Source organism: Excalfactoria chinensis, chromosome 1 (assembly GCF_039878825.1).
Source record: "Excalfactoria chinensis isolate bCotChi1 chromosome 1, bCotChi1.hap2, whole genome shotgun sequence".
NCBI classification, from domain to species: domain Eukaryota; kingdom Metazoa; phylum Chordata; class Aves; order Galliformes; family Phasianidae; genus Excalfactoria; species Excalfactoria chinensis.
In genome coordinates, this window is record NC_092825.1 from 128518274 (window position 1) to 128539387 (window position 21114).

The 21114-nt window shown below is 41.2% G+C and overlaps 1 protein-coding gene across 1 annotated transcript in view; it reads right to left on the minus strand.

Annotated features, from left to right (window-relative positions):
* ST6GAL2 (ST6 beta-galactoside alpha-2,6-sialyltransferase 2) overlaps window positions 1-20428 on the minus strand; it is a 178642-nt gene extending 158214 nt beyond the window's left edge. The window contains exon 1 of the mRNA XM_072360017.1: window positions 20350-20428. The gene's annotated coding sequence lies outside the window, so the exon portion shown is untranslated. The remainder of the gene's footprint in view (window positions 1-20349) is intronic.
* Window positions 20429-21114: the final 686 nt, after the last annotated feature.

The window sequence follows — 21114 nt, forward strand, 5'->3', positions numbered from 1 at the left end:
TTCCTCTCCCTCCCCAGAGCGCAAACAGTGGCAGCTATGCCATAAACAAAGAGTGAGTCTGAAGCTGACTTAGCTGTGCTTGAGGAGAAATTCTGCCCATGTCTTTGTGCATTTCTTTTTTTATGACTTCCCTGTCAGACTTTTTACCCCCCTGACCCTGAGCAAATTTGTTAGAACAAGATGGTCATCTGGTTTTACAGGCTTGGGCAAAACCAGCAACAAGAGACTAGAAGCAAAAAAAAAGCAGAACATTGGACTATAAATTGCAAAATCCCAGAAGCTAAAGTCAAGGAGAGACAGAAGCTGAAACACTAATGCAATATGAAAAGAGGCATGCCATTTAAATCAGCATTGTAAAGGGTCACTCTGCTATGGCAGCATGGGAATTCTTGCCAGATACTCTTTTTTTCACCTTGTCATGTCTTTAAAGGGTTTTATTTCTCTGAAGATGAAAAAATTTGCATGTTTTCTGGAGCAGGATTTTCCACTAAGACGGAATTCCATTTACTCTCCTAAAAGTGAAGTTTCTATTACAGAGTAAGTAAGTGAAGGTGCACAAACTGAAGCACTCTGAGGTGTATGGGTGGTATATAAGAAGCATTTTCTTATATTTTCTTGTCTAAGACAAATATAGAAGTCTATGCCCACAGTAAGGATGGCAATACCCCCAAATTCCTGTATTAAATCTCAACAGAAGTAACAACCATGAGCAGTACAAACTTATTCTGGACAACAGGCTGACACAACTGATACATCAGACATCTCTGATATGATTATTCACTGTCCAGAAAGGAGCTAAAGCATTCATATATGACCCCTCCTCTCTGCTCATGCTGAATGCTGGGCAGCAGCTTCTTGCCTCTGGTTCCCTGCTCCTGAAGAAATATCTGCCAAGCGGAGGTGCACAGTACCTGCTCCAGCTGTCACTTCTACTTAACATCTGGGTACTAGAGCCATCACGAGAAGAGGTCACCTGAAGGAATAAAAGGGGCTGCTCTGAGGGATTTCTGGGCTTTGCATTGTCTTGAATTACTGAAGTAAAATGCTTGAATAATGGCACTCCTAGATTCCCTCTTAGCTTTGTTCATCCTAATTTAGGTGCCTTGAGCAGTGCTGACTGAGCAAGCATGGAGAGCAGCATCCATTTTACTGTCAGAAGAGGTGTAGTACCAGGACAATACCACTCTTTGCCCCTCTGCTGGAGAGGAGTTTTAGTGCAGTTGCTTGGTAGCTCTCTACGCTTCAGTGGTCTCAAGTTTCATGAGAAGAGGTTTAGATTTGGACATCAGGAGGAATTTGTTTTTCAGGGTGGTCAGGTACTGGAAGGGGCTGCCCAGGGAGATGGTGGGGTGACAATCTCAGGGGGCGTTTAAGAGAAATGTGGACATGGCACTAAGAGACATGGCTTAGTGTTGAAATTCAGAGGACAAGAGCTTCAAATAATCTCAGTTGGAGGAAAACTTCCTTGTTGGTCTCATTACACCATAGATTTTCACTGGACAGTTTTCTTGCTCCATGCTCTGAAGCATTTTTAAGTCCTGGTTTCTAGCAGATGCAAGATGTTGAGCATCAAGGGCAGTGACTCAGATGTGGTATGACAATTCTTATACTGGTATGTGCTCTCTCACTTTTGTATTGCCTGTTCCTTTGAATTCCTGTCTTCTCTGTTCTCATCCACTCTTCTGTAATTCCTCTCCTCTTTTAACCTCCTTTCTCTCAGTTCCACTTCTTTTCTCACTTTCATTATCTCTGCCTCATCCTTCATATATAAGCAAGGTTTACACTTTTGCTACTATGAATTGTAGCCTAACGATCATTAATTTGGCTCCAGCAGAATCTTTTGATGTGATCCACATTGGCATTCTCATATTGCTGAGAAAAGTGAATGCACTTAGACTCATAATCTCTGCCCACAGACATCTGAAGCAGAGCATTTCAGGTGTCAGTGCTTTACCCAAATGCATATCCTCCACCAATCCATTTTCTGTCAGAGTCCACATTTATTGACATTCAAGCCATAAGTCCCCCTTTGAGCCTCCAGTTGTCTGAGAGGAGCATGATGGCAGATCTTCAAAGTGTTAACTTCTTATTGTTATTACCTCCAATAACCAACATCCTGAGTTACCTGTATATTTTAGTGACACTTCACAGTATCACCTCAGACTAAATACATTAATCTGACTGAATGCAGATATCCAGAACATAGGCAGTTATGTCTGAACAAAACACTCAGTGCAACATTTTTAGAATATGCAAGTCACCTCAACCCAAGGCAGACATCTGAAGAAGTCAGATGTTTTGCACGCTACAAGTATTGCTAAAATGCAAGTGAAAGGAATCCCACCAACTGAAATTGATGGGGTCAGTAGACTTGATGCCTTTTGCTCAATGGAGACATAAGAAAGAGGTGACTTTCACCCCTTATGTAGTCATTCAACCCCTATCACAAGTCAAGAGACATGTCAGTGCTAGGAAACAAGAAGGAAGCACAAGGCACAGCCTGCACAGGTACAAGCCTAGGAGTCTCTACATGCAGTCAAAGGGACACAAAAGGCAACATAGCTCAAAAAGGCTGCTCTGAAACTTTCTTGGGCTCTCTAGCAGCAGAGAGACTTACTTCTAAACATAGGCATCCATACAAATACAGGCAGTTTTAATATTCCTTATTGGGTGTCATCTGGAGGGTTGTAGGGCACAACCATTTGACCTCTGGACACACTGCCTTTCTTGCTAATTCTTAAGTCAGAAAACATAGCTCTGCATCTGTATGAGTGTCTTCTGAGGGAAGTCATCACTGCTCTGCTGCTGTTCTGTATTACAGAGGTCTGTTTTCTTCTGTTCTTTCTCCCAGATCTTAGCCCATCTTATGCCATTTTCCTTCCATTTCAAGGAATGACACCCAGAACCAGCCATTTCCTTTGTATCAGATTGTCATTTGTGATGGCCTGCCTTTTCCTGACAATTTTTATGTGCCCGTTTCAGAAAAATGCAGAGGAAAAATAAAAGACAGGCATACTGAAGTAGTCTATATCTTTGTGTCTTTGGAATTAAAATGGAGATCTATCTTCTTGCCAAAAGGCAGCAGGTCCCTGTGTTCTTCTAATAAACATATAAGTGAAAGAAGCTGCAGATGGTGGATGATTAGATTTTGTTGCTAAAAAATGCCACAGCCTTTAACATCTGAAAATTCACGATTTTCAGACACAGCTAAACTGCCCAAAGATGTGTGATAGGTTTATTTGTAGCAACACAGAACATGAAAGAGACGCATAACAGTACAGAAAACTGTTATGTGGTTGTGCTATCAATTACTTCATGGTATTCTTTGGGGTGCATTTATGCTTGCAAAACAGAAAAGTCATGTAACATAAACATTTTTTTTGGCTGCAGCTTTTTGGAAAACCTGTTACTATAACATGCCCAGCATTTACACCACATTATGCGGTGTAAATATGCACTGTACGCTTGAAGAATATAGGGTTCAAATATGCAAGAATGCTCTTCATCAGATGGAAAAATAAAAATGAAATAACCTTATGATGGCATTACTTACAAATAAATAAATAAATAAATAAAATTCTTGCCCTTCATATTTCTCACACATTCAGTATTTTAACTAAAAACTGCAATACTTTAATTATTTTTCATGAAAACACATTTCTCACTTCAAGGTCAAGGAAGGCATTTCAGCCAGTGACTGAAAAATAATAGTATAAAATACGTGCTGATTTAGATTTTCAAAACTGATTAGTAGTTTGAGGCTGCGACAGCAATTTGCGTAGTGTTCCCAGTTTACTAGAAGCTAAAATTGATTAGCACTTTTTGAGAAGTGCCATGCTAATCAAGGTTAAATTAAGTCATGAAATAGCTTGATTACTAGACAATTTGCCCTTTCACAGAATCTTTAAATAAAACTAGTTGGGGAAACATTTTCTGATGGGGAGATCTGCTAAAACAATTACTTGTACTGGAGAGAAGATAATCATTTCTTCTTTTGTGCTTTTCCTTTTGTGCTTTCTCACATCTTTTCAGTAAATAACTGACCCATATTGGTCTACTTATTTTTTTCTTTCTTTCTTGCACTTTTCACTTCAAGACATAATCATATTCACTCTGATAAATAAATTCTATGTGCTATCGGCCTGCCTGCTACTGCTGTAAGATGTAGTGAAAATAATTTGCGGACTGTATTCTGGAAGTTTAAGTCTGCTGCCCCAGTTAGAAATAGTTCTAGCAAGACAGATAGGCCCAACAAAATCCATCTTCAGAGGTGAGTACTCTTTATTCTGAAGATATGTATATGATTTTTAATACAAAAGACTCCTGAACATTATTTTCACTTAAGGATGAAGTTCAGATACACGTGAAAAATGTATTAAGCCAAAATAAAATTGATTTTACAATTATTCCACCCAAAGGTAGTGGAGACAAAAATCAAACAGTTGTCATTGTCTGTGAGAATGTTTCAGCTCTGATAACCATTAGTGAGATCTACCTAAGCACTGTTGCTGTGGATTCTTCCCTAGCTTTTTCTCCCAGTTAGCCTGTGTTCTTCTGATCAGGGGATCACCAAGGGGAAGCACACAGTTTAAAATACCTCTGAGAACATGCAGATGTGTGTACTTAATGGAGTTCATGGTGTTTTTACTTGAGTCAAGTCAACCCCAGATATGAGTAAAGACTGGAAGAACTCATGGAGAGCAGCCTTGTGGAGAAGGACGTGGGGGTCCTGATGGACATGAAAGAAAGCTGGACATGAGCCATCAGTGTGCTCTTCCAGTCTGGAAGGCCAACAGTATCCTGGGCTGCATCAACAGAGGGATGGCCAGCAGGGAGAGGAAGATTATTATTCCCCCTCTGCTCTGTCCTCATGATGGTCCCATCTAGAGTTATTGTGTTGAAGCCTGGAGGCCCCAGTACAGGAGGGATGTGGAGCTGTTGGAAAAAGTCCCAGAGGAGGGCTATGACAATACTCAGAGGGCTAGAGCATCTCTTCTATGAAAGATCAGTTAGGGGAGCTGGGCTTGTTCAACCTGAAGAAAAGAGGTCTCTGGAAACACCTAATTGAGGCCCTTCTAGTAATTGTGGCGGGAGCTTACAAACAGGAGTGGGGAGGCTGACTTTTTGCACAGTCTGATAATGATAGGACAAGGGGAAATGGCTTTAAAATAAAAGATGGACAATTTAGATTAGATGTTAAGGAGATGTTCTATACACAGAGGGCAGTGAGGCGCTGGCACAGCTGACCAGAGAATCTGTGTTGCCCCATCCCTGGAAGCACTCAAGGCCAGGTTGGGTGGGGCCCTGGGCAGCCTGAGCTGGTGGGGGCATCCTTGCCCATGGCAGGGGTTGGAGCTGGGTGGGATGAGGTCCCTTCCAATACAGACCATTCTGTGATTCTACAATTCTTTTTAGGCTGAAGTATTGCCTCTCACGCACGTGCACATTCATGCACTCCAGGGACACAATGCTAAGCTGAAGTCTGCTCCATCTTTTCCCCCTCATAAGAAGTAATTTTGTGTGAATATAAGTATGTAATGGAGATTTGCACAAACAGTCTGTTTGCTGAGCCAGAGCTCTTTACATGGCAACATAAATCCTTGTCTGCAGCCTGTGTACCTCCAAGCACAGACAACAGAGTCCTTGCCAAACCCCTCCCAGCAGTGCTGGCACCAGTGCTTTGTGTTAGTCAAGCCAGATGACTGTTATTTAATAAAGTGATTGGGTACGTATTAAGCTAAGAAACATTATCTGTGTTCACACCTGGCTGAGACGTATGGAGCTCAAGGCTGGTTTACTTGAGAGTAAACTATGGTTTTCTGTGGGAGCTGGGTAGCTTAGTTGACTTAAGGGAGGAGATAGGGCTGTGGGGATGTTCATCAAGTGAATCTTTTCCAGTATGCTGTGATACCAGAGTGAAATTCTCCTGCTGTGGGGAAAGAAGGAGAATATATATGCAAAAAAAACAAAAAAAAAAAAAAAAAAACAAACAAAAAAAAACAAAACAAAAAAACTGGATGTAAATCCCAAAATCTCTCTGTATTTCCATTTTCTTTTTTGTATACGATCAGATATGCTTTTGCAAAACTGCTCAGATATCACAAAACATATGTAGATCTATGCAAATCTGCAGACACCTGGCTTTTGTTCTGGAGATTGTGCCAGAACTGCAGATAGCTTGGTTAGAAAAGTTAAAAACTTATAGAAGGAGTTCTGTGTATTCAAGATTGTTACAGTCCTGCTTGCATTTCCTTTCCCACCTTGTTTGTGAAAGGCTACCTGCCCATCTTTCTTTCTTCCATTTCCATATCCAGTAAGAACCTGTCTTGTGTAAGAATTCTGACTCTGCCTTCACATCCTCTCCATCCTCTACAATATTCATCAGTGTCGATCTGTCTGCAGCAAGATATAACTGTTTGTGTCTTTTTTTTTTCCAGTCTGTCCCTCCTGTCCTTCTTTCCCTTGAGAAGATTTCCAGAAAAAAAAAGAAAAAAGAAAAAAAAAAAGGAAAGAAAAAAAAAAAAAAAAAGGAAAGAAAAAAAAAAAAAGAAAAAGGACGATTTTTCTTTCCAATAAACAAATAAATAAATAAAATAAAACACAACTGAAAAAACCAATGGCTTGAGAATTACAGTTCAGGAAAGTAAGAAATGTGTTCGGAGTGATAAGTAGGCATGGGCAGCCACACTCCGTGGCAGAGACTGAAAGCTGAGTGTTTTGATTATGTTCATATTGATTGTAGCTATTCTTTTCAGTTTCTCACACTCTCCTCATAAATTATACGCCTTGCAAACTGTGCCAGTTGGCATTTAAAACTTGCGTTCTTTACCATGGGGAGAAATTGAACAATTAATAAAGCGGTAACAATTGATGCTTCCTCTCTTCCTGGGAAGACAGAACTCGAGGACAAAATCCATCTAGAGTGGATGCTTTATTCAGTTATCTAATATAGATATGTGAAATTATAGTTTTTTTAATATGAAAGTGAAGCAGCATTTTTTAATGTTCTGCTTCAAAATCTTAAAAAAGAGAGAGAAAAAGAGAGAAGGAAGGAAGGAAGGAAGGAAGGAAGGAAGGAAGGAAGGAAGAAGGAAGGAAGGAAGGAAGGAAGGAAGGAAGGAAGGAAGGAAGGAAGGAAGGAAGGAAGGAAGGAAGGAGGAAGGAAGGAAGGAAGGAAGGAAGGAAGGAAGGAAGGCAAGGAAGGAAGGAAGGAAGGAAGAAGGAAGGAAGGAAGGAAGGAGGAAGGAAGGAAGGAAGGAAGGAAGGAAGGGAGGGAGGGAGGGAGGGAGAGGGAGAGAGGGAGAGAGGGGAGAGAGGGAGAGAGGGAGAGAGGGAGAGAGGGGGAGGGAGGGAGGGAGGGAGGGAGGAGGGAAAAGAGAAAGGGAGGGAAGGGGGAGAGGTGAAGGGAGGGAGGGAGAGAGGAGGGAGGGAGGGGAAACATAAAAAAAAAGGTGGGTGAGCTACTCTACAGAGCAACGCGCTATGTACTGCCATAGATATACTGCTTCAGATGTCAGGGCTGGTTTATTCCTGTCTTTTGGAAAGAGAACAAAGGAAGTCTCTACATAACCCAATAATGACAACAAACAGCAGAAGTTATTTGTATTAATAGCATGCTGTTTATGAATTTAAAGATTATCCATAGTATTCCTAATAGCTTTTATTCGTAGAATAGGCACCTTCATTGGCTAGTAACAGTACCATAACTTGTCAAAAGGTAGTCACATGAACCAAGCCTGGAAGGAAAAATAATTTGCACTTCCTAAACTTCCACTATAATACCAATAAGACATATGACTATCCTCAAACAGACATGATAAAAGCAAATATTAGCTGATAACCTGGATGTCACATTTTCAAGTGGGGCATATTTACCTGGCATAACACCAGGCTATGCAAAGGCTAGTATGCACTGTCGAAGTTGTACGGTTGCTGTTCAGAGCTATAGCAGGTGGACATGCCCTCCCAGCTCAGCTATTCTAATTCCAGGAACTCAGTTTTACACTCTGTTGATAAGTTCAGAAAGCCATATTAAAATTTAGTAGTTTTATATATAAATGTTGATAGAGATGCCTTTTTTTGAAGGTTTGAAAACCTTGCCCACAGTAGTTCTTATGCACTAAAAACCTAACACCACCACTCAAAGTAGCCTATTTAAATTATGCCAAATTTTAGCCCCTGTAAATATGCAAGACACCATGCAGCCTAATGTTTCCAAACAGATTGTGTCCTATTTAAAAGGGATCCTATTCATAAAAAAAAAAAAAAATAAAAAAAAAAAAAGAAAAAGAAAAGAAAAAAAGAAAAAAAGAAAAGAAAAGAAGAAAGAAGAAATTAAATTTCTTCTATTTAATTAAATTAATAGATTTTAAAGCAATAAATTAAAGTGATGGTGAAATGTTGTCTAAATTTTTTTACACTGAGATATTTCATGCTTTTGCCAATGCATCTCCTTCTACGATTATCCAAAGCTTATACCTTCTTGACAATGAAAATATCTGATGGGATACATGTTTTTTCACATGCTGTACACAGAGTTCTCTACAGTGTCAAAATAAAGCACCACAGTTGACAAACTTGCTCCTGTTAATTGCCAGCTCCTCACTTTCAGGGCTGCATAAATTTTCTCAATAAAAGACACTGTCAGGTCAAAAATCTCACAACATTCTTTTGATGCCAAGCCAAACACAAATTCTGCAGGGCTCAAACTGGTAACACCTTTCTATATGTTTCTGTTGTTGTTCTGGGTCCATGGGATAACAGCTTCAAATTCATTCTGATGTGTTGGTGTTTGCAGCACGTGTGAGGCTGCCAGTTTCTAAATGATTTGGCCTGAGAAGTTGTGCTCTGAGTGAAGCTCCTGTTCCTGCTGCTGGTCTTGCTTTGCTACCACCTCAACTCCCAAACTATGCTCAACAAATTAACAGGGACACCATGAAAAAAATAGCTTATATTCTTCTTGTCCATTCTTGGTTAAAAAATAACAGCTCTAACATGGTCATAGTGCTTTTTCACAGATCTGTTTTTAATGCTTTCTCCAAAAGCTTTGTTTCCTTTAGGTAGGTCAAGTTACCCTCTTTTCTGGCCCACACCACTGCTTGTCTTGGGTTCAGTCACAGCCTGACTGCTGTGAGCTGTAGTGATGGGACAAATGACCTTCATCCTCCACGTTTTTTCCTTCAGAACCTAGGGTATAAACATGATGTGTATCTTGGGATTTCTCATAATCTTGTTGGTGAAGTCTTGCTTGCTGCATCTCAGGTGGAATGTCTACCACGTAAGCTAATACTTTCCCTGTACTTAATGCAAATTCCCACCTGTTTTTTCCACACCTCCAATCTCGCTGCAGTAAGGTAAGAGAGAGAGATGGAGAAGAACCATCTCCACCTGCTCTGCCTTACAAGGTGGTCTTGGCCTCGTGGAGCCACCAGCCAACACTGCTGCTTCTACATTCTTCTTTCCCGTAGCATCTTTTCTTGAAGACAGAAAACTTTGTAAGATCCCCAGGAGGGCTTTATTAGTATCACTCCTAGCTTGTTTAAGCTTCTCCCGCTGTAAAGTCCTGCAGTCCAACTCAACTCTCAGCACGAAGCTGCCCTTAGCTCTCAGTGTTTGTGTGCTGTCACTCATACACAGCTTTTCCAGACTCTGGCTTGAGCAGCTTCAGGGTGGCCAGGGACTTGGCAGCACATTAGACCAACAGTTCAGCTGCACAAAGCTGATCAAGCTGATCTCACCTTGCTATGTGCCAGTGTGCTAAATGAACAAATGAGGCCAAAATTACCTTGCATTCCTTGGCCATCAAACTGATTTTTATTACTATTTTTTTTCTTTTTTCTCTTGCTCATGCTTATCCCTTTGATCCTTTGAATTATAAAACAATTGTCCAGGAAATCAGCTCTACTGAACTGTACCCACCATGAAGTCATCAGTTTTCTCTTTCCGGCATCCTCCCTAGTCCATCTAAAGATAAAGTCCCAGATCAAGATCCATTTTCAAGTAACAGGTATTCCCATGCTTCCTACACAGTCTATCAGGATGCTTCAGTGAACCTGGCTGGGCTTCCGCCAAGGAAAAAATGTGCTCAGAGAGTCTGTCACTCCTGTTTACTGCTCTTTCATTTGAGACAGAAGAGGGGAAACAGAGCTTGCACCTCTCTATCCCTGTGGAGCATCTGATCCTACAGGTGATCTTGGCTAAAAATTTCTTACTTGGTTCTTCTCCTTCTGATTAATTTTAACCTTTATATAGATATGTCTTAATTATCTTTGCCAGATTTGCCACTGCACTTCATATCTTTCTGGAGAACATTAGTTTTTCCTCCTCTCCTCTCCTCTCCTCTCCTCTCCTCTCCTCTCCTCTCCTCTCCTCTCCTCTCCTCTCCTCTCCTCTCCTCTCCTCTCCTCTCCTCTCCTCTCCTCTCCTCTCCTCTCCTCTCCTCTCCTCTCCTCTCCTCTCCTCTCCTCTCCTCTCCTCTCCTCTCCTCTCCTCTCCTCTCCTCTCCTTCCCCACCTCCTGTCCTCTCCCTTCCCTTCCCTTCCTCTCCCCTCCCCTCCCCTCCCCTCCCCTCCCCTCCCCGACCCCTCCCCTCCCCTCCCCTCCCATCCCCTCCCCTCCCCTCCCCTCCCCTCCCCTCCCCTCCCCTCCCCTCCCCTCCCCTCCCCTCCCCTCCCCTCCCCTCCTCTTCTCTCTCCCCTGCCCCTGCCCCTGGCCCTTGCCTTTCTTCTACTCTTGCCTTTCTTCTACTCTTGCGTCTTCTATTTTGAAGTTCATAATTTAATTTCATAATTGATCAGATTGTATTTGCTGCCAGCCTATAATAGGGCTATTTTTTATCACCTGTACAGATGGGCACACCTAACTCTAACTTCGTTACTTGGCAGATTGGTTTGTCTCCACAGAACTGTGGATAGAGAGTGTCTGGGGATAGCCCCAGTACACTAGTTAATGAAAAGGAACACATGGATTTGAACTGCTAGAACAGTCATGCAAGCAGCTGGGCAATTTTTTACTGCATGTTCAAATAAATGATGTTAGCTCTGCACGGCTGTTGATGAAAATGGCACATTTTCTATCTCCAATCTCCTTTTTTAAAGCTACTTGGTTTTTATTTTTTCCTCCTGAAAGTGGAAGCTTTTGCTTTGTTTGCCAATGGATCTCTTTTGGTCTGATCTCTCTTGATGCCATGAGATGATTTTCAGCTCAAAAAAAGAGAGAAGGTCATACGCTAAATTGCCACTTGATTATTAATGTATCCTGCACTAAATACAGAAGGACTGTTTGCTGTTGGAGAAAAAGTAAAATAATTGTTCTGTCACTAAAAGGAAATTAGAAGTTCCCATACAATGCTGTTGCTCAGGGTCACTTTCTGTCATACTCACTTTTTTCAGCTGGACAATTTTCATCCTGCTCTGCTCACTCTACGATGTACCTCCTCCAGCAGACAACCAAAGCATTAACCAAAGTTTGGATGAAAATCCAGATGGAAGATTATGGAATCAACATATCTTAAATGGGAGGGATGTGTAATGCAGCTTACTGTTTAAATCACCTACAAATCCAAATTACGTGCCACATGTTACTCCTTAAGCTAGCCGTGAGCCGTTTTCTTTCTTTTTTTTTTCATTTTCTTTAATTTTAATTAATGTGTACTAAGTGCCTTCAATAACTGCAGAGCTGAGAAGAAAAATCACTCCTGTAAACAGTGTTTTGATTTTGTCTGAATTCATCCTGAGGTCAGATGTTAAGACGTATTATGTGGAAATGTGCTGGTCCTTATTTTTTTCCTTTGGGTGTCACTAGTTTCAGCAATGCACAGGGCTGGTAGTTCATGCAGTGCATAATCAGAAGCTGGTCAATCTGGTTTACTCTCAGTTGCTCCTTGTTAAAAATGAAAAATGAGATACACACTGAGATACAGGTGTTGCATGTTTCTGGGGGAACAGCTTTGGAACACAGCTGTAGCGTGGGTACTTCCAGACATAGCAATATGTATGTTTATGCTGACACTTTGCTGAACCAAAATCCCAGCACTGAATATCTTAAGATAAGATTAAATCCAGATTTAAACCAGGCAAGCTTATCCAACTCTAATAAATAACATACTCATTACTTGGATGTAGAGTTGCTTGCTTAGACATCTGTGTGTCACTAGGTGGATTAGTAGCAAATTAGGAGCCTCGTTATTGTTGTGTCCATGTGAGCTGAGCCACATACACCTGTGGCCATAATCACAAATGAAATGTATATGGTTTGCACTTGAGGAGAGGGAAGAATCTGTTAGTTAAAATGGACACATTCTTTATAAGCATTGTCTTTTCCTGGAAGCATTCCAAAAATTGAACAGATGGCAAAAGCCTGATGACTTTTCAGATATTTTATCTGGATCACAATAGAGGTGACGCAGAATCCTACACTACAATGATGCATGTCCTCCCCTCCTTCCACTATCCTGTTGCCAGCCCTGCTCTTTCCCACTGCTGGCCAGAAAAAATATCAGTTTTGTTTTAATACAGTCCCAACTCCATGCCAAGACAACCAAATCCTAGGGAGGATGGAAGTACCCTTATGGCTTTGCCTTTTAGTTTGCTTTCAGTACTAGCCCCTTCAGCTGGGAGGCCAAGCTAAAACTGCGGCAGCTAGCAGAATAGCAGAGGTGTTGAGCTCTGACCTCAGACACACCTGGCAGTAGGATATTGAGCTATGAAATATGCTCTGAGAATTCAAAGGGAATCTGTAGTGCGAGTAAGGCTCACATCTGTACTGATCTCTGTAGTGCCTTGGAAAGTAAAATCCAGTGGTGCTTCCCAATGAGCAATTCAGAATGAATGCTTGCCTGCATTGCACAGCATTCTCATGAAGAAATACGTTTTTCATTTTTTAAATATAACATCACACCTACTTTACAATTTCTACAGCTTTGTATTACAGTTTGCTGGCACACATAACTGATCCTATATATTTTACTTCAGCAATGTCACGTAACGTCTGTGGGGAGCTCAGTCAATACATAAGCTCTCTCTCCTTCACTGCTGAATGATTTCACCACCAAATGATTTTGTTTAACTCTGTGAAAGTGGCCAGCCATCCTATGTCACTCAAAAGAAGAAGAAACCTGGACTCTTTAAGCCTGGGGAGTGAAGAACCACACAACAACATTATTTCCCTAGAGTTCCAGCAGTGTCCAAAGGAGGCTCAGATATGCAACATCAACACATAGGGCTGCAGGAACTCCCAGCTGTACGGAAAGGCATAACTGTCTTTTTCTGAGCCAGAGTCAGGGTGCTTGCTCTGACAATAACCTCTAGGGAGCTGATTACAGATCTAGGAGGTAGGCAGCTTCTTGGAGAAAAAAGCTTTGGGGATTTTCCTATTCTGTAGTGAATCTATGTGTTGTGGTTTAATCCGGCAGGTGGCTCAGCACCACGCAGTCATTTGCTCCCTCCCTTCCTTCCTGATGGGATGGAAGAGAGAATTGAAAATAAATAAATAAATAAATAAATAAAAATAAAAAAAAAATAAGAATAAAAAAAGAAGTAGAACTCCTGAACTGAGAGAAAACTATTTACTAGGATAGAGAAAAGGAAAAGGAAAATAGTTTTGACTTTATATATATATGAATGTATATAACAAATGATGACAAGCGATTGTTCACTATGCACTGACCAGTGCCCAGCTAGCCCCCAACCAAGCAGAAGAGCAAAATGCACTACCATTCCCTTCAAGACTCTCTGCATGATGCCATATGGTATGGAATATCACTTAGGCCAGTTTAAGTCAGCTGTTCTGATTCTGATTCCTCCCAGCTCTTCACTGAGAAACTGGAATGGCCTTGACTCTGCACGACACTGCTAAACAACAACCATAAGCATTAGAGAGTTGTCAACATTTCTTTTCTTCTAGAATGAAAACATGGCATCACACCACACACTAAAGAAAACAATTCCATCCCAGCTGAAACTAAGACACTAGGCTTGAATCACCTTGCTGACTTCTGATTGAATGCAGCTAAAAGACAACAGAGGTTTACGAAATGGGCAGGTCTGGCATTATCTGGAGCCATTTTCCAACAGTTTCAGTTGCTCTCTTTCAGTGAAAGAGATCTTTTACATTTAACTGAGTTTTTAAGACTCCATAAGAAACTGGTCTTTTAGTTGGTCTAGAGTGGTGGCCATGTTCATGCTATCTCAAGAAAAGCAACATAAAAATAATTCCCTACGAGAGTTCTGCAGGATTTTTTTATTTATTTATTTTTTTTTTTTTGAACAATATTTTAATTATCTCCCCTATCCTGTACTGGGCTACTCTAACTTCTGTCTTCTCCCAGTGATCCCAATGGAGCAACAAGACAAGGAAGGATGTAGCAGAGCTGTACTCTACAGACTCCCCTACATCTTGTACCAGGTCTTGTCTACCATGCTCTGTACACCTGGGTTTAACCTCCTTGAATTGAAAGAAATTTGTCAAGGATCAATTCACCTAGTGGTCTTACTTCAACAGAGAGAGAGTTTTTTGCTTTTTAAAGGTAGAATAGAATGCTCTTTCAGTATTGTTATATTATATTTTAACAGAAAATATACTAAACATAAAGTTGAGTTCAGGCTCCAAAACATGCTCCTGTTTCACAGAGCCTGTTCCATCCAAACACACAGAGTCAGGCTCAGGACATATCTGCATCAGGAAGATGGGCTGTTGTTCTGATTGATTTATGCTGAATTTTACTAAAGGTGCTAGCTGTCAGTTACGTGAGTGAATTCCTGGTCAGAAAGAAAATGCTGCAATGACACACCTTGTTAGGGCACCTATCAGCTCCCCATGGAGTCACCTTATCTAGTTAACTGTCAAAAGCAAACACTTACTCATGGTAGGCAGCTCTGTGGAGCTAACAGAACTGTCAAAAAATTTGGTATTTCTCAGTGTCACTGATATAACTTCTACGTCCATTCCCAGATGCTGATTCTAGAACTGATATGCACAGCCTCTTCTTCAAACACTTGAGTACGGATTTTGTTATTTGTAAAATAAGTTGACATAGTAAAAGGGGGAACTGAAGCCTTTGGTGGTCACAGCACAGGGCAGTCACACCCAGAAGAGGTCTGTAGCCTGACAGTGCTTCCAGGCTCAGCACTCTTGAGGGATATACTCCCAGCATCATTGGCATTGGCTGAGACAACATTAGTTTGTAGCTTGGGGGAGGGAGTTCTTTGGCAAAAGCACCTACAGCCAAGAACTGTGTAGGTGCTGACTGTGTAGGTGTTGTGTGTATAGCAAGGCAGAGTCTTTACCCTCTGTATGCAGTCCAAGCAAGGAGACAGAAGAAGGATGTGTAATTAGAGGAGGTGGAGGCAGAAAAAACTAGTCTGAATTTGCAGATGAGGAACTGTACTATCTGGAGGTCTGAGTGCTAGCAACAGAACATTGGGGTCAGACTCCCATAAAAGGAATTGTTTACCAATGTTTCCCACTTGCAGGTAGCATCTTATAAGACATTCGGAATTATAAAGGAATAATTTTGCATCTGAATGAAACTTCTTTTTAGGTCTTGTGGCAATGTAGTAAAACTTATCACATCTGAGTGTTTGTCGAGTATAATATGCAAGTGGCTAATGCTGCAGTCAGATGCATTTTTCTAAGGAATCAGCTGCTTTCTTATTGCATTTATCAAATATATCTCCATGGAATGGTGTTTCCTAAGACATGAATCAACACAACATATGTTATAGTGCTTCAGTTTTATTTTCATAATGGAAAGAAGCTGCTTTAATAGCATCTGTTGTAGTGCTGGGAACATATTCTGTCATCATTTTTCAGTGAAAAAAATTCAATTTCAAGTAAAACTTGGATAGAAGTTCAATGAAATGTGCAGGCTAGTGTGGTCATTCCTTCTATTATCCAGTTATCTGCTCTGCTCTCCTTCCCCTTCTTTAATTATTTTGCAGAGTTAACACAAAAACACAGTAAAGGGAAAACTGAGACTGTGTAACTTCTGAATGTAGATATTCTTTTTCAGCTTAGTGAGGAATTTTGACTACAACGTCCTATTGAATTAATCAGTTTATTTTCATTTAGAGTTGTATGTTCCTTGCACCACTGTTTTCTTCTTATAATTAACATTGTAGATTATCTTCCTTTGAGAAAATAATAAAATGTTGCTGTCCCAAGGTTTGGTAAACTGCCTTTAACCTAATTTGTATTATGGGGCACAAATTACTGGGGAATCCATGTGCTACTAAATGTCACTTCCACTCTTGTCCTAGCAATGACAAAAACAATTCGTAAGTCATTCTAATCAAAAGAATGCCATGCTGAAGAACATCCTTCTTGTTCTTTCACAGTTCTTCCAATAACTGCATGAGCATGGATTTTCAAGGTCCTTCCACTCTTACCAAGGTCATGCAGTAGACAAAGGCAGCAGAGGATGGATTTTGAGTTTCTTCTCCAGGGATAGTAACAAAAAGTTCACAGAAGGTTTGAAGATGTTTCTCTCCTTTTTACCTCAATAAAGTGCATGGAATTGTAGAAAAAAAAAAAAATGCAGCTAAGGTCAGAAGATTGTATTAGTTTTTATCCACTCCAAACACTCCAGCTATGGTTAATATTTCATGTTTCCATGAAGTATGGTGAACAAGAAAGTGTGCAATGACTGGATATGTGATACCTGTTCCAAAGAGCTTTAATCAAAGTTAGACTTGGAGGGATTCCACATGAAAGGGGAAGAGAAGTAGGAAAGTGTCTGAGGGCAATGGAGGGGGTTTTTAGGGCGATCAACAATTAATTAAACCAGTCTCTGCTCCTTCCAGTTTGGCTTTACTAATTGTAGAGTAATCGAAGTTAAATTAAAAAAACAACAACCCTACAGCCAGCACAGGCAATGCCCTTTGTTCAGTAGATTAGGATATACTGCCACATACACTTTACTGATGGGTATTGAAATGCCTGGATTGAAACATTTTCCTATATATAAAAATAGAGAGGGGAAATAGGAAAATTTGACATATAAAAGGATGATAAACTAGAAACATAATTTAAAAGAACTCTGCCAGTGTTTGAATGTCAGGCATTTTCTGCTTCATGAATTGTAATCTTTGATGGGGGGGCAGGGAGACAGGGAGACAAGCTCATTTCAAGTCAGAGAGCAACAGAAAGAATTTCTGATGAAAACCCAGGTTGGCTTAAAGGCACGTTTATATCTCAGCAGCTCTTGCTGGCAAGGTCTGATGACTTTTTCTATCAGTGAGTCCAGTCCTCCTACAAATATAACCCTGCTTGTGTGTGTCCAAAGAAAGATAAGGAGGCTGCGAAGGATCTTATGGATCCTATGCATCTATAGGATCCTATGGATCCTACGGATCTTATGCACAAGTCTTATAGGTAGCAGTTGTGGGAAGTGTGATTGTGCAGTCTGGAGAAGAGGAGGCTCTGGGGAGATCTTATCACTCTCTACAACCACCTGAAAGGAGGTTATAGCAGGGAGAGTGTTGGCCTCTTCTCCAGGGTAACAGTGACTGGATAAGAGGGAATAAACTTATGTTGCACCAGGGGAGATTCAGGTCGAATATTATAGGAAATTATAGGAAAAAAAAATCCAAGAAAGTGTGGTGAGGCAGTGGCACAGGCTGCCCAGAGAGGTGGTGCAGTCACCAGCCCTGGAAGTGTTCAAGAACTCACTGGATGTGGCACTAAGGGACGTGGTCAGTGGGCATGGTGGGAGTGGGCTGGTGGCTAGACATGATGATCTGAGAAGTCTTACCAACTTTAGTGCTCCTATGATTTTGTGATTCTATGCTGACAAAATAAGGCACTACTTGGAAACGCATACTGACTGCATGTATTTCCACATGCTGTCTAACTTCAACTGTGTTAGAGCAGTCCAAACATAGCCAATATGTCCAGCCCACCACTTACTATGTTTCCTACTAAATGGATGTGTGGGTGCATACTGAAATCTAGGGCAGCCTTGTCTGACAGGTGCTCATAGTTCCCAGTGTGGGAAGAGACAAATGGCTCCAGCCTCATCCGATTCCTGGCAGGACAGATCTGTGGGCGAACAGGGAAGCCATATCCCATGTGCCATGGGTGAGGCTCTACAGAACAGGCACTGGCCGTGTAAATAAGAATTTTGCCTGTCAGACAAGGCACTTCGTCTCTTTATCATGTGCTGGGTTGTAACGCGCTCAGAATACTCGCTTCTGGTAGGCAGAAGGGTCATGGCATCTGGCTTCTGGCAAACAGCCCCCAGCATTTTTCCTCCATCCTGACCTGCTATCAAGTTGCTTTGTGAACATCCTGCCATGCTGATAGCAGACCTCCTTACTAAAATGAATGTGATCAAGGCAGAATTTGACACAGGGATGTGGCGCAGAGCTCAGCAGAAGTACATGTTTCTATCCTCTTCATACTGAGATTCTTCATATTGATTTTTTTCTACTTTTTCGTATGTCCAGGCAGATAATTAAAGCAAAACAAACAGAGAAGGGCAGTGCACTGTTGTACTGAGAGTATTCTAGCAACAAACTTATGCAGCTGTTTGGTACAAAAGCAAAACAACAACAAAAAGTGTTCTTTTCTTACAAATTCTCCCCCTCCATACACACATTAATCTACCTGGGTTTATTCATCTCTGTATAGCACCCCACTGTTATATTTGATGCAATAACTGTACCAGGTGTCACAAAACTATGACACCAGGTAACAATGTGATTTTGACAACAGTATAGCTTATTGATGAAGTAATGTTGCCTCTGAAAACCTGGAACATGTAAGATTTTCCTACTTATTGCCTTCACTCTATGAAGCTATATGAGTGCCCTTGTCAATTCTGTAGTCATCTGCACACGTTCCCCTATCAATATAATGTAAAACAACTGAGACTCACGAAGCAACACCTATTTTATTTTTGCCTACAGGTCTGAACTCTGTTTTAATATTATCTTATATAAGTTGTATTATACATTGATACATTGAAGCCTTTTGAAAAAAAACAAACAAACAAACAAAAAAAGTCAATCTGGTCCTTTTGACCTGTAGAAGAGACATAAATTTACTCACTTTAACTGGAAAGCAAGCATTGCAGACCTTAAAACTTAATCCTTTGAGCTATCATGTTTGCTCAGTAGAAGAGAAAATGATGTCTGGGGACACCAAGCAGTAGTTTCAAATCACTAGTGTATGTTTTCTAAATACACAAAGCAGTTTTTTCCCCTCATAAATATAGCTGTGTCATCTGTATGTTTAGTGGACAGCTGTAGCCAACAGACATATGGACTGGACTGGTAGTAAGATGTGAGCCAATGGTCCCATGTCCTGCTACTTAAAAAGCAGTTCTTCTAGATTGTGTTTACCTCAGTATGGGGTAAATGCATGTAAGTTCAGTTTGGAGACAGTCATTCTGTTAATGCTTTGTACTGCTAGCCAATAACCTGCAGCCCATCCCTGGGGTAACTCGTCCATACTTTTCAAATCAAAAGGCAGCCAGCCCTGGTGCATTGGGACCCTCCAACAGCTGCATCATTCACAGCTTTCATTTCTAATGCCAGTGCTCAGCTGGGGCCAGGAGAGTTACAGGCTGACTTCTCCAATGGCCTCTATCATTTTCTTTTGAGTCTAATGAGCTTGACATACAGGATCAGAGTAAATAAGAGCCAGGGAGCCTGGGAGTACTTTCTGCTGCATCTACTGAAAGGAGCTACCTGGAGAGTGCCACTTGTCAGGCGGTGACTAATAAAACATGTGACATGGGCACATTTAACAAGCATAAACATCAGCGTATGCAGCAGTAAATGTGCATATACTATCTTTTCAGACTTCTCCTGAGCGTGGTAAATCTGTACAATCAGCACCAGAAACATGGACAAGAAGGCACATGCAAATAAAAAGCACTCAGATCTCTGGAGCTGCAGCTCTCATCCCTCTCCTGATAAAAGTTCTACATTTCAAAAGCCATCAATCAACAGGAAGACACAGTTTCTTCTTTTTGACCATAATAGCACATTAAACACACTCACACAAACGCAAAAAGAAGGGAGAGGAAAAGAGGAAAATTACAGGCAAAACCAAACCAAGACACAAACACTCTTCTTGCAGTTCTGAAAAGCATTCACCAATCTCATCTCCGGTAGAAAAATTCTGCTCCGTTTCTAGCACTCCTGAAGACACTTAGCACCGCTCCTGGGCATGCAAAACATTCCACGCGATTGCCTTTGCATCCCAGCAAAGCAGAGAAGATCCCACTCGTTTACTACAGAAATGGAGCAGATGTGAAGCTGTGCCGAGTGCTCCCATGTTCCCCCTGCCACCCCCTCCTTCCTTTCTCTGGGCTAACCCCCAGCTCTGCCTGCACAGGGGACTTACCGAGGGCTTTGCGATGGGAGAATTCAGTTAGGCGCTCTCACGCCTGGGAAGAGCTGCACCCAGTAATGAAGCAGGCACTGAGAAGTCGCACACTCTTTCAATAGCTATTCAGGTAGCGCTGCCAGCTTTCTCAAGCTCTCTGTGTGCATGCACATGGGGGGAGAGAGAGAAGGAGAGATGCAATAAACTCTGGCTGTAATTAAGAGAGCTCCTTTCTACAAATTACAGAAGCAAGTTATCCCTTTAGCAGCTTTCTTGGCACGATCTCTTCAAAAGAAGTTCCTTACAAGAAAAACTGCATCCTTACTACACTCTTTCTCTCTCTTTTTTTCATATTATTTTTTTCCCTAAGAAAAAAATAAAGCCCACTCTCTTGGAGATTTAGTCATTGATGTATCATAGGTAGGTTATCGTTGTTCAGAGCTTTGATTGATGAAAGTTTTATTATGAAATTCAGCCTAGTTTGCAGCCAAAAGGAGACCCGAGTCTGCTCTTTTTAAGGAACAGCCTCTCAGGAAAGCAGTCTAAATCAATAATTTCATGCATTTAATGACAGTACTCATGAAAAAAAGTATCTATGCTAAGCAATTCAGTAGCTGGGAAGGTGGTAAATACAATCCAGTGCCTTTTTGTACGTACATAAACCAGTAAGGGCAAAACAATACTGCATGTCAGCAAATAGAAAGATTTATACTGGAAGTCCTGAACTTGGAGATATTTTACAGAAAATGCACTTTTAGTGTTCCAGTGCGCCAGTTCCATGTG